General features: G+C 36.9%; 2 protein-coding genes across 3 annotated transcripts in view; both read left to right on the top strand.

Moving 5' to 3' along the window:
• LOC103505301 (ATP-citrate synthase) overlaps positions 1 to 15,548 on the top strand; it is a 41,629-nt gene that overhangs the window by 7,871 nt on the left and 18,210 nt on the right. The gene's annotated exons all lie outside the window — the stretch shown is intronic.
• The window catches only part of LOC103505298 (tubulin polyglutamylase TTLL4-like), a 45,934-nt gene continuing 36,562 nt past the window's right edge, over positions 6,177 to 15,548 (top strand). The window contains exon 1 of one of the 2 annotated variants that reach the window (XM_008469627.3): positions 6,177 to 6,523. The gene's annotated coding sequence lies outside the window, so the exon portion shown is untranslated. The remainder of the gene's footprint in view (positions 6,524 to 15,548) is intronic. The other variant, XM_017442361.2, reaches the window with a different exon arrangement.

Genomic DNA, 15,548 nt, shown 5'->3' with positions numbered 1-15,548 from the left:
CTATCACGTGTCGAAATTTGAAACAGGTTGCGAGTTTGAGTACCAAATTTCATTAAGTAAATTTTTATTATTTAGGAACATTGTTAAAAATAAATAAATCGATTATTGACTAGACCTTCAAGTCCTATCACGTGTCGAAATTTGAAACAGGTTGCGAGTTTGAGTCCCAAATTTCAAAATATTAAAATACACATAACTAATATCACGTACTTATACTTATGTAATAATATGAGTAGGGAAAAAAGAGAGACTTAGGCAGATCTTATCTTATAGTATACTTAAATAAGTGATCTTGATTTTGAAGAGATAATTACTTGAAAAAATTTCTCACAACCTTACAACCTACTTTATCAAATAGGTAACCTACTGATTTTAATCCCCTACCTACTATTACTAAAATCCTACTAAAAATAATTTCAAATGTCTTAACCTAGTGAGAAAAAAGTACTTAAAAATAATTAATAATTTTTTTATCAAGGAAAGGAAAAAAATAATAAACAGTCAAGTAAAATCTTCGTAAAAAAATGTGTAGAATACTCGGTCAAAATTTTTTTTGTTGTTGTTGCAAATGTCGGGTTATTTGACAGAAGAGGTAATAGTAACCTCTGGCTTCCTAATATTTACCTACAATGTCATTGCTGGCTTCCAAGGCAGGGCGGGCGTTCATAGAACTATTCAAAGAACAAAAGGTAAAAATAGAGGAAGAAAAAATCTAATCGGTATCAACCAAAAAGTTAACAGACCAGACAGTCAAAGTTGGGTCATTTTTTACATATGTCTACTAAAGGTAAGCCAGTTTTACCCCTTTTAGACTGCTAAACACCGGGTCTATAATTTCATATTGATCAAACAGAAGCCAAGCACTAGGTCGCGGGTTCGATTCCCGCCCGGGGCGGATTTTATCCTACACTAATAAGTTTCGTTCTCGCAACGGCTGGCTTTCTTCTATCCTGTCTTTCCTTATCTCAATGCTAAATTGTACAAACAAACACTAGCACTCAGAAGTATAGTCCAGACCTGTTCATAAATGCCACCTGATGGAAGCACAAAAGTCAGTCAAGAAATTAAGGAATATTACTTAGGTACCCAGTTGTTTATTTGTCAGATTAAGTAGAATGCAATGTTGAGAAATCATAATTAGATATCTATACTATGGCTTATCTTAGAACACTTTGACCTTTCACAAAAAAAAGTATCACATTGTGCAATTAAACCTTTCTGATAGTGTTAGTCTAATCTCCAAATTAGGTGGGTACCTCCATAGGTCCCAACTTTGATAATGGTCCAGTATTAAGTACTGTCATTCTCCCATACTGCCTCCCATCAGGTGAAATACTTCCTTTTATCTCCTAATTACTCTAACTTCAGTAATTTAAAATTGTTTTTAATAATCGTAAGAAATATTTAAAAATTAAAATCAGATAAAAATAAATAAATTATTCTTATCAAGACAATGTCGATTAAGATGTTTTAAATTCCTTCTACTCCTGCTGCGATAGAGTCAACATCTATCTTGGTCTGAAGATGATGTCCTGAGTGACATCGAAAGCTCACCAATTTAAAACATCTTAATCGACATTGTCTTGATAAGAATAATTTATTTATTTTTATCTGATTTTAATTTTCAGTAATTTATTTTAATTATTTATACTGAAATTGAGCAAGCCTCTACACAATTTTATCAGAGCATTACTAAAGTCAAGTTTTAAAGCCATAGATTGTCTCAGGATTGAGAGGTTGACCTAGGTATTAAGTATAGGGAAATACTTGTTTCATCTCAATCCCAAATTGATAAACCTTAGCATAGGTGATCCCTTCCCTTAAAAATAGATGGGGAGTAGCTCATTTACCCACACTAGCATTCTTCCTTTTCAAGCTGATAGACTCTATTTTATGAGGTAATTTATCTTTCCTTCTAGTTCAATAATTTCTAACCAATAGTAATCCTGGTCACTCTTTTTACATTGCTCAACTTGAAATTTAGAACACGTCTAGCCTCTTTGCACTCAATGTCCATTTGAATGGGCAAAATTTTTGTAGTAGTAAGTGCCCGGGCTAGAAATAATTTTTGTAGTACCAAGTGCTCAGCAGTGTCGATTTGAATGGACATTTGACCTTGTCTACAAAAATGGCAATTATAGATTAATAAAATGGGCTTCACTTATTATTTATTTATTTATTTTTTTTTTTTATCGTTAAGAAACCTCCTTGGCTTGAGCCGAAATTGTAAAAAAAAAAAAAATATCTATTCAAATGGACATTGGGCGCTTAGTACTACAAAACACTTTTTGAGCTTGAGCACAAAGAGGCTAGAGTAAATATCTTCCCTAATATAGAAGTTTTTTTTCCCCCCAAGTTTGAGCATTTACTCAAGTGAAACTGGAACTTTACCCAAAGTGGCAGGTTCAATTTCCACCAGAGGTAAACTAAATCCTAATGAGAATAAGATTATTATAATTTAATAAATGTAATCCTGACATCCAATGTTTACCTACTCTACCTATTTAATAATATGTACTCTGGTTCTGTCTTTTAACATCCAAACCCTAGTCTGTGGGTGGGATGTAATATGTCAATGCTTCATTGATTACTTATTACAAATTGGTTGGTCAACCAGTAAGTATTTAAAGGTAGGGGTCTTTAGTGAGTAAATATAAAGTTTCCAGCCAAAATAAGGAAATAAACCTAGATAGGCTGGGAGAGTCATCCTTATATTTTAGATGAGGTAAGTACGTATGTACCTACACGGTGATGCTTTCAGTCTAATTAGACCACCTTGTCCTAATTCCTAGGACAGCTCTATTAAATGTATGATTTTTGCTGACCCTATAATGTACAGTTTTGTTTATATAAAATAAATATTTGTGTGAAGAGGCCCTGCAATGCTACTCTGACTTTTTGCCAAGCCATAGAGTCTCTTCTTGTGTCACCTTTATTCCTACATGAGTGTGTTAAGGAACACAAACTGATAGAATGAGTACCTACACAACTCTTGCTTGGGAGATAACCACTTGAGGAGGTTATTGTCAATGGCAAAGGCTGTGGGTAGTGATTTTCAAATTAAGGTTCAAACCCATATCTACCACCCTACCATCCTGTCTAAGGCAGGTTTTTTATTGCTTGAACAGGTTTGATTATGTGATTATTTATTTTTAACAAAGAATGAACATGAAATTTTGAAGACACCTCTCAGGAGATGCTCTTTGAAATTTTAACAATGTCCAATTACTTAACACAAAATGGAGTGTCATTTAGAATTGAAAGGGTCCAATAGAAATAATGTATGCAAGTATTTATTTGAATGTAACACTTTTGTATATTTTATCAGAGCATTACTAAAGTCAAGTTTTAAAGCCATAGATTGTCTCAGGATTGAGAGGTTGACCTAGGTATTAAGTATAGGGAAAAACTTGTTTCACCTCAATCCCAAATTGATAAACCTTAGCATAGGTGATCCCTTCCCTTAAAAGTAGATGGGGACCCCCCCACAACAGCCAGTCACAGAATCAATAATTTTCATGATACCAATTTTTTGACCCAGCTGGGAATTGAACCCGGGTCTCCCGCATGCAAGGCGAGTGATCACTAAACCATGGGAGCTGACTGAAAAAGATTATTTTCAGAACACAGCTGGCTTTCTCCTATCACTCTACAATGTATGGACATGTCTTTGAAATAATAATAAAAAAAGCACAGTGTGGGAAAGTCCATTCCATTGAAAAGGTTCATGCAAATCCTAGTTACTTACAAACTGAAAGATTGAAAGAATGAGAAGAATAACAATAAAGAACTTACGAGTGAGACAAAGACCAGTTCCCCATAGACATAGTTGGACAGACACAGCACTAAACACAACACATGGAACAGACGCATGTTTAGTCAAAGGTTGCAATCAGAGATGCATATCCTGGGACTATTGAAAGAATGAGAAGAATAACAATAAAGAACTTACGAGTGAGACAAAGACCAGTTCCCCATAGACATAGTTGGACAGACACAGCACAAAACACAACACATAGAACAGACGCATGTTTAGTCAAAGGTTGCAATCAGAGATGCATATCCTGGGACCCTTTTGTATAATATGCTCTTGATACTGTAATAATGTCAATTTTCAATGACACATTTTATGAAGTAGGTATGTAGGCTTTTGTATAATATGCTCTTGATACTGTAATAATGTCAATTTTCAATGACACATTTTATGAAGTAGGTATGTAGGTAAATAAATAAATAAATGTGTGAGTAATACTTGGTGTTTGTCTGAGTGGTAATTTGGGTGCCCTGTAAATCTTGTCTGGTATGATTAAGAGCAAATGTATTTCATAGAAATACGGGGTTAGTTCAGATTGTTTAGGGAAGTGTTTTCTAAAGGAGACCCTTCTGTTTTAGTCACTCAGGTTGTGACCCTGTAAATCTTGTCTGGTATGATTAAGAGCAAATGTATTTCATAGAAATACGGGGTTAGTTCAGATTGTTTAGGGAAGTGTTTTCTGAAGGAGACCTTTCTGTTTTAGTCACTCAGGTTGTGGTTGGTGAAACATTAAGTCGTTTGGTCTCTTGTCTGTTTTCTTTTTACAGCTCAACTGTTTCCCTCGCCCGCTGCCAAACATCTCAAGTGGAAGCTGAGTCCCATCACACCGGTGGTAGTCCGGAAGACCATCCTCAACACCGGCTATCGTCTGGTCCGGAGTGAGTCCCCTCCTCAACCTCCTACTCCTTCTACACATCCCACCTCCCGTAAGTCCCGTCCTAAACCTTCTCCTCCTTCACCTCCAAGTGAATCTCCTTCTTCACCTCCAACAGAATCCCCTTCTCAGCCTCCTTCCCCCACTTCTACTTCAACAGCCCAGGAATCTTCCACAGCAGCTCCTCAAACTTCCCCTGTACCTTCAACAACCCAGGAATCTCTCACAGCTCCTCAAACTTCCCTTGTGTCCACTTTGGAACTTGCTCTTGAAACCAACCTTGAAAAATCGGCACCAAACTCCCAACCTGAAGTCTCTCCTCCAATCACTCAACCTCTCACTCCTCAACTTCCCGAAAATTCTTTGGATTCTCCGCAAGTTGAATCCGCTCTCGTAACTTCTTTACCTGCGCAAAATTCGGATACAAAGGATTCACCCGTAAAAGAATTGGATACCATTGTTCCTGCCCAAAAAATCATTAAGTTAAAGAGGTCCCTTAAAGCCAAACGCTCCTTGAAGTCTACGTCTCAAACAGTTGATAACAATGCAGCTTCTCCTAAAGACTCCGTCCTTGTTCAGAATTCAAACTCATCCTCTAATGATTCTGCTGATCCCTCTAAGGATCCTAATAACTGTGGAGGTCCCATTACCCTTGGAGATTCTGATGTAAATCGTCCTGCTTCTCCTTCTCCTATCCTGGGACTGGAAATAGATTACCTCTTGAGGTAAGTCCTTGAGGTAAGCTGCCAGTGTCAAGCCTTTCACTGACTTCTGATGAATGACAAAGCTCTAGTTGCTCGGATCACTGAACTTGACACAGGCAACATAGGACTGACACTGAAGGTTTGAAATGCCAGTGTACAATTTTATTTGACCAGTTTATCAAGTGAACCGGGTTATCAGTAATTACTGTTATCACGTATCCTTATCAGCTAAGTAGGTAAGTTCAAAGTTAAAATCCAGGATTTTCCATTTTTCACTTGTCAAGTAGTGTTTTCCAAGGTGTTTTCCGTTTTTGTTTGTTGATATGTTGAATGTTGATTGTTGACATGTTGACAAAAAATGGCAATGGCATTTGGCAACTGAAAACAGCTGACCGAGTTGGCGAATGGGAAAGGAGGGGAAATCTGTAGGCCCCCTGTTCACTGAATCCGATTTTTCATTCTTTTATTTTTGATTTTCTTTTTGAGTGTATGAAAACAATCATACCAAAGCTCAGAGCCCAGAGCAGGGGGTTGTGAGTTCGATTCTAGATGAGATGATAAATTTATTTTTATAAATTTTACTCATAACTTACCCCAAAGGAAAAGATTGGAAAAGGGTCTGTAAAATTTGAGTGAGAGTTGGCAACACTGTATTTGCCTTTTCGGTCTGGACACGGCGTGCGCGAAAACTCCGCGCAAGTTTTGGGGGGGAGGACGATCCAGATCCCGATTTTCGTGCACGCTCGGGCTTTTCGTTTTGGACTTGTGCAACTTCGGTCTTCATTCGGTCGAAGTAATCGAAGTTTTGTTTTTAGGGTTAGGGCTTAGGGAAGGGAAGGCTGGGAAGGTAGATCTAGATCAGATAGGTAGGACGTAGGTGTGAGGAAGTCTTTCTCAAACTTTTTAAAGTTGTCCAAATTTTATAAATTTAGAACACTTGAATCTGTAATAATGTGCAGTGTTACCTTATATAACATTTCATATTCAAATAAATTTTCAGTTTTAATCTGTCCGTCCCCAAGTGAAATTCCTTCATAGGAAAATTCGGTAAAAATCGATCGTTTCTGACCAACATCAGTGTCTTCCTGTTTCAAGTTCAACTCATTCTCATCACCTCATTATATGAACTAGGTGAGTAGTTGATACATTTCACGTGAGAGTTTCTCATATTTAGCCTTCATTTTCAATTATTTCAGTGGAATATCACTTACCTCACTTTGTACTTCATTTTTGGAAGGTGTACAAAGCATGGATTATGAAAAATAAGTAGTTTTGTGCCTTGGAGGGTTTATTTTTATCTTTTCCTTGAATAATAAAGACTCATCTCTGTGTGGGTCTCATTGAAACTCAAATCTAACTAGCTCCCATGCATGAGCATTATGGTTTTACTTTTAAGATAGGTACCTATTTATTTAATTGAATTGATCACAATCCTTCCTTTTTGTAAAAACCAAAAAGCATTAAAAAAAAAAAAAAAAATATCTGGTGTGAACATCGCACAACTTTCCCGGGGAGCCCTTTTTTTTTTTTTTTTTTTTTTTTACATAACGTTAAAAGATTTTTACGTAACGTTAAAAGAATCCAGGTAGGTACATACATACATGAAAAAAAAAGAACTTTTTACACTAACGAAAAGAAAAGAAAAATCTTCGTTAATTCGGCTGTAAAGGTGGAGCATGAGGGAGGAACTTAATAGTGTCAATCATAAATGTTTGTCGAACTGTCACCAAAAATTTTTTTCCCCGGATAATGCATCACACCAACCTCCAGATCCGAAGCAATCCTTAGGTAGGTAGGTACTTGTCTCAGTTTATTGATTTTTTTATTCGATCTTTCTTCAGCTCATGGATAGGAAATGAGACTATGGCCGGAGTCACCTGATATTTCAGAACACAAAGAACATCCACCAATCTTTGTTGTCTTTGATCTTGAGCTATGTAGAATAATGTAGATGCAAAAAAGCAAATGAATTTTTTTTATTATTATTAAGTTGGTACCTGCCCAACTAGCTATATTTTCGTTTTATTTTTTAAAAAGTCGAGGAAGATTTCCTTATCCAAATTTGGAAATCGTGTCAATTTGAGGCTTGCATGACTTCATATATTTGTGCGCGCGGCGTGTGCCTGTGGAAAATAAATTGAAAATAAACAAGAACGCTTTGGAAATTTCATTGGACTATTCGCCATAAGCCCTTTTTTTTTCTCGGTTACCAAATCCCTACCTTATCCAGAATTTTGACGAAATACGCTTCTTTGATAGAGGTTTGTTTGATAAGTGCCAAGGTCTTTAGTGACGGGAGCTTTACCCTCCAGTCAGCGTCTAGCTACCCGCCTTCTCACATTAACCTTACCCTGCCTGAGTAGGTCCGAAAAAAGCCAGCAGCACTGACGACATATTAAACGTCGAAATTTAGATTCTACTAAAATCTGAATACTATCGTACATACATATTTCAGTCTGCTCCTCTCAATGGAACGTACCTTCGGAATGCCGCCTTTGTCAACATTGAGATATAGTAAAATAAAATAATATAGCTTTGAATTGTTATTTATTGTATGTGAAAATGCTATGATAGGAAAATATTAGTCTTGTGTTGCAGTACCATACTGCTAGTGGGTACCTACTACATACATATGTTACCTTTACTTCAGTAATGGTGCTGAGCTTTGTTAAACAGACCGTGTTAGGACATACCTAACTTTGATAAGTTAAAAAGGAAAAATTTTGGTCGCATTTTTGAAAGAGCTGCAGTATCAGTTCCACGTGATTTTTTCCCCCCACTTGATTGCTCAGATCATAATAATTGTGGACCTATTGGAAAATGAGCCTTTAGTAATCTTTAAGTTGTGACTGTTGTGAGTATTACTTAATTAATGTCAGTGGTGTAGTGAACCGCAGTCAACCATCACATCGTGAGAACTTGTGCTTGTTCTTTAAAAGCAGTGAGAACCCTTTGAAAACTGCCAGCTAACTAGGCTGGTTAGGGTTAGCAGTTCTCCAGAGCTATATCATTTATGGCAACTTTACTCTCCCTCCTCGGGGTGTGTGTGTCCCCTCTCACGGTTTACAGGCCTTCCTCCCCACGCATCCTGCCCTCCCCTCGTACATTCCCCTACGTCGTCTCTGCGCCAAGATCATAGGTCTGCTGACCAAACTGCGCCTCCCTGTGCCCTCATCCCTCCTATCTTATGCCTCTCTCACCACTATGCTAGAGGAAGAACAATCCTTTGATTACGATATTGACATCGACTGAGAAAAAGAGGGATAGAGAGAAAAATCCCTCGATAAAAAGGGATAAATCCTTCTGCTGAGATTGAGAAATCGACAAAAAATCCCACGGCTAAAAGGGACTGAAACAAATCCTTCCGTAGAAAAGGAGACATCAAAATCCCTGGACAGAGAAAGGGAAATTCCCACGAATTTTGTATTTCGTTGGCCGTAGCGACAGAGGAAAAGTTGGAGCATTGGAGGAAAACTAGACGTTTTGATGCAGGAATGGAGGACTATTGCGAAAACTCGGAACAATGGAAAGAAAAGTATGCGAAAGCGTTGTGTTTGGCCGTCTTTTTTTACTTACTCTTTCTTTCTTAGAGCGTTGCGTTTTTACTCTTTTTTTATTATTATTTTTGAATTTGAACATAACTTCTTTAGAAATAGTCAGTTCTCACCTGTCTAATTCTTTCTCTCTCCCTCCAGTATTTCTGACTTTTTTCTCTCCTGTCAAGAAGTTACTTTCTATTATAGTGTAATTTTCGCGACGTAGTTTTGGAATAACACAGCGCTTTCTTGTCTTTTTCGTCCTAGTGTTTTGAGTTTTTGCTTGGCTTGGCTCCCTGCGTAATACGATCATTGTGAATGGCTTCAATCGCTTACTTTTTGATTTCTATGGTTTATTTTTGGATGATTCATGAGTTACTAGTTCTACTTATTCAATGTAAGGGCGATAGAAGGTAGGCAAAATAACAGGAACAACCAACTTTTTTTTTTCTTCTTTTTTTACCCTAACACTTATACTCCTCGTCTGGGAATTGAACCCACGCTCTCTATCATGAGAGCATCTTTACCACACCACCGAGGCAGGTTTTACCACCATCTCCAGTAATACGTTTACAGGGTTTATACGCGACCTGGAAAACCTGGAAAAGTCATGGAATCTGAAAATTGGCCAAAAAGTCATGGAAAGTCGTAAAAATTTAAAGAAAACCTGGAAAAGTCGTGGAATTTGCCACCCGGTCAAAAATTAAAAATGTTCAAATTCAATATCACGTTTTTCCGAAAAACGGCCTACGGCGCATTCCCCCTCATATTCCCTGACGTTCTGCATATTGCATATTTTATTTGAATGAAGGGGTAATATTACTGATTTTTAAGCATTTCCACCCCCTAATTATTTGGAAAACCCATAAAAAAATTTCTGGAAAAGTCATGGAATTTCATTCCAGGAAAAGCGTATAAACCCTGGTTTAACACCATCTAAAGACAAACCTATTCCCCTACTAATTTTCCTTCCGTCTCTCTTTTTTTCTTTCTTTAATCACGCCGAATGGTTAAACCATTCAACAAACTCTTAATCCTCCCGTCCTTCCAAAGGAGAAAATAAATCGTCTCATGAGGAACGTATTTGTTAAGTATAAGAAAGTGGAGAAGTGTAAGTGATGTGCTGGACAGTAGATCATCGGCCACTAGACCAGAGTTTTGTTTCTTCCTCATATTACCCTTGTGGAGGAGTTAGACACGGGAGGTGGTAGATTGGTAGATCAAGCCTCTCATTTTTTCCCCACTCGTCCATAAAGTATCTTAGTATCCAGGTAGCTATCCTAGACCTTCCATTAGAAGAGGAAATCCGACACTAGGTGGATTTACTCTAAAAAGAAATTTTCCATGGATTCGTTAGTTTGAAGTTACTGTCATTCACTGAAGTAATTCAGCCCATAAGAAACGTATTAGTTTATAGGTAGTACATTCAAATAAATATAAGTATATTATGTTAACTTTAAAAATTCCCCTAGGGACATCCCCTTTGAATTTTTATTAGCTTGAATTTCTTTAAATTCATTATCCATGTTTAGCAATAGGAGTGTTATTCTACTAAGAAATTGTATTTGAATTCTTAAGTGTACCTTTCGATTAAATAATTTTTAGGGTACTTAGTCTTTTTTACAAATATTCAAGTAGAAGTTGTAGTATACTTTCGTACATTTGAAAGCCCGGTACATGCGCTACAATTTGTTTTACGATCAAATCTCACATTTTTGTGAAGTAGGTACACAAATTTTATCAGATCGTAAGAAAAAAATCGAAGCGCTTATACCAGATTCATGAATACGTTTGACAATTGACAAATAATCTATGGCCCCTATGGGATTCGAACCCGCGACCTCCCTCCTACTAGGTGAGCTCTTTACCAAAACTGGGTAGTTATCTTGATATTTTCCTTAGATACGAAACGAATAGAAGTACAAGTTTTTTCTGTATACCTACTTTGTGTGATTTTACAACAGTAGCTTTAGCTTCTAATTCTTTCAATTTCATACTTTAACTTTTAATTCCATTTAACTAACTAGCTAGCGAAATATGCTTCTGAAAATGCCATAGTCAATTCGAACTACGTTGGTCCATACTTGAGATACAAAAAACAACTAGTTATCTAGTTAACTAGTTTGGTGAGAAATTTTTCCCAAAGAACTTCTTAACTCTCGGCTTAAGCAAGCTGATTAGCTGAAAATTTTGAAATCAGCCAATCGGATTGCTTATTCCAAAAGTTAAAATTAAACCGAGTTTAAACTTCGATTGTGGACCTGGGTCTCTTTTTTTTTTTTTTTTTTTTTTTTTTTTTTTTTTTTACTGCATTAAAATTTGTTTTTCAAACGCAACGATATACTTTATAACAGGAGTCTGTTCACTAGAATTTGTGTGTGAAAACAGGGTTGAGAGTATTCCAGAATCGAGAGCTATAGTAGCCTGCTCGATTTCATGGTAATCTGAGCCTTTACAAGGTTTTGCCTGGCCTTAAATGTTGCTCTATAAGTCTATATCTTTTTTTATACTGCTAGGATGAATACCTCATTTTTAGTCCCTCCTTCCTTTATTATTACAATAGTAATAAAAAGGTATAAGGGACGGACTATTGTATTCGCTTCGGTGTCGTCTGTGTTCCTGTCAGTCAGTCTGTCTGTCTGTCTGTTCCCATAGAAGGACTTGTCCAAACCTGGTCGACCTATATATCAAATTAAAGGTCTCTTTACCAGGATCACGAAAATGGTGGTGCAAATTTTGTCCAGAGAACCATAAAGCAAAAAAAAAAATGGTTTTTGGGGGATTTTTTTCACATTTTTGACACAAATGAGCTCTGATCTTGAAATTTGTCGCGACGACCTATGAACTCAAAGCGAGAAAGTTTTAGATAACACTTCAATCGTTAATTTAAGACCGGTTTTAGCGTTACCTATGTTAAGCTACGCCGAGGAAGGCCAATAAATGGATGGGTGACTTAAACATTATATTGGGAATAAAGGGAGAACGAGCTCTAGTCTTGATTTTAAATCGTTACATGAAAGTAAAATCAAATCAAGAATGATAATAAACTGAATATTAAACAAATTAGGTAGGTACATATGTAGGTACTAATTTTCTCTAATCACGATCGAATAAACCCTGGCTAAAAAATTCTCGGAGGGACGAGCCCAGCTTGTTCATAATGTATACTGCTAGAATGGGACTGAAAAGTCCCTTTACCTCCGAATCTAAGAATCTGAAATTTACCGTGTGTTTGTTTTGCTTTCAGACCTCACCGATCCCCCAATCTGAAGAGCCGTCCCCCACTACAGAAACCGAAATTGATGTTGTCAGGTACCGCAGCTATACTATTTAATTCTTCATTAGATTTTTTATTCATCCTGTAGAAATGTAGACTATTGTAGACAGTAGAGATTCTTCCAAATATCTTTAGTTCATATTCTTAAGGTGTGTCCAAACATGGTCGATCGACGAGGAGAAACTATATTGTGGATGCAGTGTGGACGGTTCAGTCGATCGACGGCCGGTCGACTATGTGTGGACACACCTTTATACGTATGTACTCTCGTGTAGGTTGTTTATTTTAATACCCTTGTAATTATGTTCTTCTCCTACTGTAGCTGTAGTTTACTTTCTAAATACATCTCTTTGTGACTATCTGTGACATTATCTTTCATCTTCAGACTGTGCTGTGTGTTATCTACAGAACCTCATACTTACCCATTCTCCAATATCCGTTTGATCGGCCTATTCTTCTTGTTTATCTTCTCCAATCTCTTCTCTCTAATGTATTAATTTACACGACCTGCTTAAAATGTAGATTCCTAGTAGTATATTGTTCAATTTTTCTCTGTGGTCAGTTTTTTTCCTCCAAGATTTTATCAATATACCTACCTACCACAGGTTCAGAGGTTCTATGTCCCAATTGAAATACTATGCTTACTCATTCACTACTTTCATTCATAAATGTTCATGTTGTGGTTCCAATGTCCAAATATATTTGATTCATATGCCAAATACACATGACTGGCGACAATGGTGATTGCTTGAACTCGGGACTTGCTGTATGTCTGAGCTGTGAGCTGTGATGTAGTTCTAGTAAATTGTTTCATAAGTTGTTTGTAAGTAGTTATTTCCATCTTAGAATGTTCCCTTTTTGGACTCGTAATGCTTTTGTGCGATAAATCTTCCAAGCTTGAATATTGTGTCCCTCAGAACCCTTTTATTTCAAGTTTTGATTTCTTTAGAGTCTACTCCTGTTGTTTTTTTTTTTTTTTTTTTTTTTTTGCAGGGGGAAATGACAAATTCGGCATTGGTTTTTCGTGTTCATAATTATTGTGCATATTCTCCTTTTTTTTTTTTTTTTTTTTTTTTTTTTTGCAGGGGGAAATGACAAATTCGGCATTGGTTTTTCGTGTTCATAATTATTGTGCATATACAATTATACATATAAATGGCTTTTAGCTATGTTTTCCTTGTAAATTGTGTTTTGCCTATAGAATTGAGGCCAGAGTTTCAGACGGTTTTACTCAATTGGTGTTACCTTTGGTTGTGTGTGACCTACCACTTGGCGCTAACATACCTCGTAATCATTGTAACCTACCCTCTCCCTGCCCTTCCGTAATATTCCCAATTTGTTAACTCCTGCATTGTGCTGATTGTGCATAGTAAACTCCTTGCATTTTGGAAGGAAAGAAAACGATTCCCCCGTCATTGAAACTAAACTGAATTGACATGGCTTTCACTGATAGTTTTATACCCTGTTTATGTGTTTACACTGCAAAAATGAGACTGAAAAGTCCCTTTACTCTTACAGTCTATTTTATGCAAACAGAACGATATTTCATCTTCCCCTCTCCCCTCAGAAATCCACCCCAAATCTTGGAAATGACTTTTATCTCCTAAGCATTAAGTTAACTTAATGAACATGGTATTTTGTGTATTTATTTATATGTATTTAAAAAAAAGCAGCCCCTCCCTCCTTCTTTCTTTATTTTAATTATTATTGTTGTATCATTTTTATTCCATAAATAATATTTAAATTGGTGGGAAAATAACTTCACACTCGAAGTGTCTATACCGCAAATAAGTTAATGTTGGTGCTATAGCCGTGTTATGTACATAAGTTCGTTCTAAACCCTTATTCATGTTGGTGCTAATATCCTCATATGGAATTGGTGCTATACCCGTCTTAGACATAAGTACGTTCTAAACCCTTATATATGTTGGTATTGTTGGTGCTATAGCCGTCATATTTATAAGTTCGTTCTGTGTCCTTATACATGTTGGTTCTATATCCTAATATTTTCTACTCCCCAGGTCCACATCGAAGATCTCCATCACATGTGCAGCCTCCCTCTGTCGGACCAAATCTACCAAACCTCGCGCGCTCCGTAGCTACGTGACACGCCGCACCTCACGGCGTGCCAAACCTTCCGCCTCATGACCTATGCTTGACATTCTCGAGGCCCTGTGGCTCTGGCTGCGCGCCAGGCCTTACCTGCACTTGTTCTCAAGCACACGACTCTCCAACTGAACTAGCCACTTTTATACTCTCTCCCCCCCTTACGATTTTATATTCCTTTTGTATCTTTACCTACCAATATAACTGTCCCTATTGTTACGGAAACCGAAGCTCCCGTATTTTGCTACGACACAGACCACACACCTCTAATGTACCAGTTTCATTGCTACCAAAGGAAAACGGCGGTGAAACACTCATCTTTACTTAACACACACACACGAAATTGAACAAAAAATTCTACCTCTCAAGTCAGACTGATGTTGACCAAAATTGATGCTTCAGTCCTACTTGAGAGCCAGTATTTTGTTCATAAATATGAGTGAGCTTGATTTAAACGAACTCATTTTTCTATGCATTTACTTGATATGCATTTCCCAATCTAGATACAGTTTTTCCAAGCCGTGTTTTCCCTTACTATTGAAAAAACTCCACTCTAACAAATAAAATGTTGGTATCGTGTCGAACATCAGGCCATTGTTGACCAGTCATAAGCTCATCCTAGATTCTGATTGAATGTGAAGCACAGAGCTGGGTTATCTATGAAAGAACTAGATCTGCCAGTTACCAGCCTACCAATGAAAATTCAGAATGTGAGGAGTTTTCGCAAGAGTAGACGGTTCCAATTTCCAAATATGTTAAGATTTCCGTGTCACCTTCTCGGTCTAAATTTTCTAGTGTTGTCTGTTATTAATGTCTACTTAATTTATTGTTACCCCCTGTTTTTATTCTCCCTTCTCCTTGATTCCCGCAACTTGTTAAGCAGGAATTTTCAATCATTTGTGTTCATTAGCCTGAGATTTTTGAATTACCTTTTATGTCCTGTAATCTTGAATTATTTTCACATGAGAGTGTAAGATAATTTTATGTAGATAGAACAGGTAAATATTGAAATTTTAAAACATTCGCTATATTCGACTTGTTACTTTTTAGCTTTTTACTCATTATGGCTATTATCTTGTGGTGAAAGAGTTCCTGTAGACATTCAAAACACCTTGTGGTCAAGCACTGGCCTGAAAATCTGGAGGTTGTGAATTTATATCCCAACCAAGGCGTGGAATTTGGTCTCAATTTGAGAATTCGATCACAAAAAATAGTAACTTACTGCTGGAGCAAAAAG

This window comes from Diaphorina citri, unplaced genomic scaffold, assembly GCF_000475195.1.
Source record: "Diaphorina citri unplaced genomic scaffold, Diaci psyllid genome assembly version 1.1 scaffold162, whole genome shotgun sequence".
NCBI lineage: Eukaryota > Metazoa > Arthropoda > Insecta > Hemiptera > Psyllidae > Diaphorina > Diaphorina citri.
This window is presented reverse-complemented; position numbering and strand designations above follow the sequence as displayed.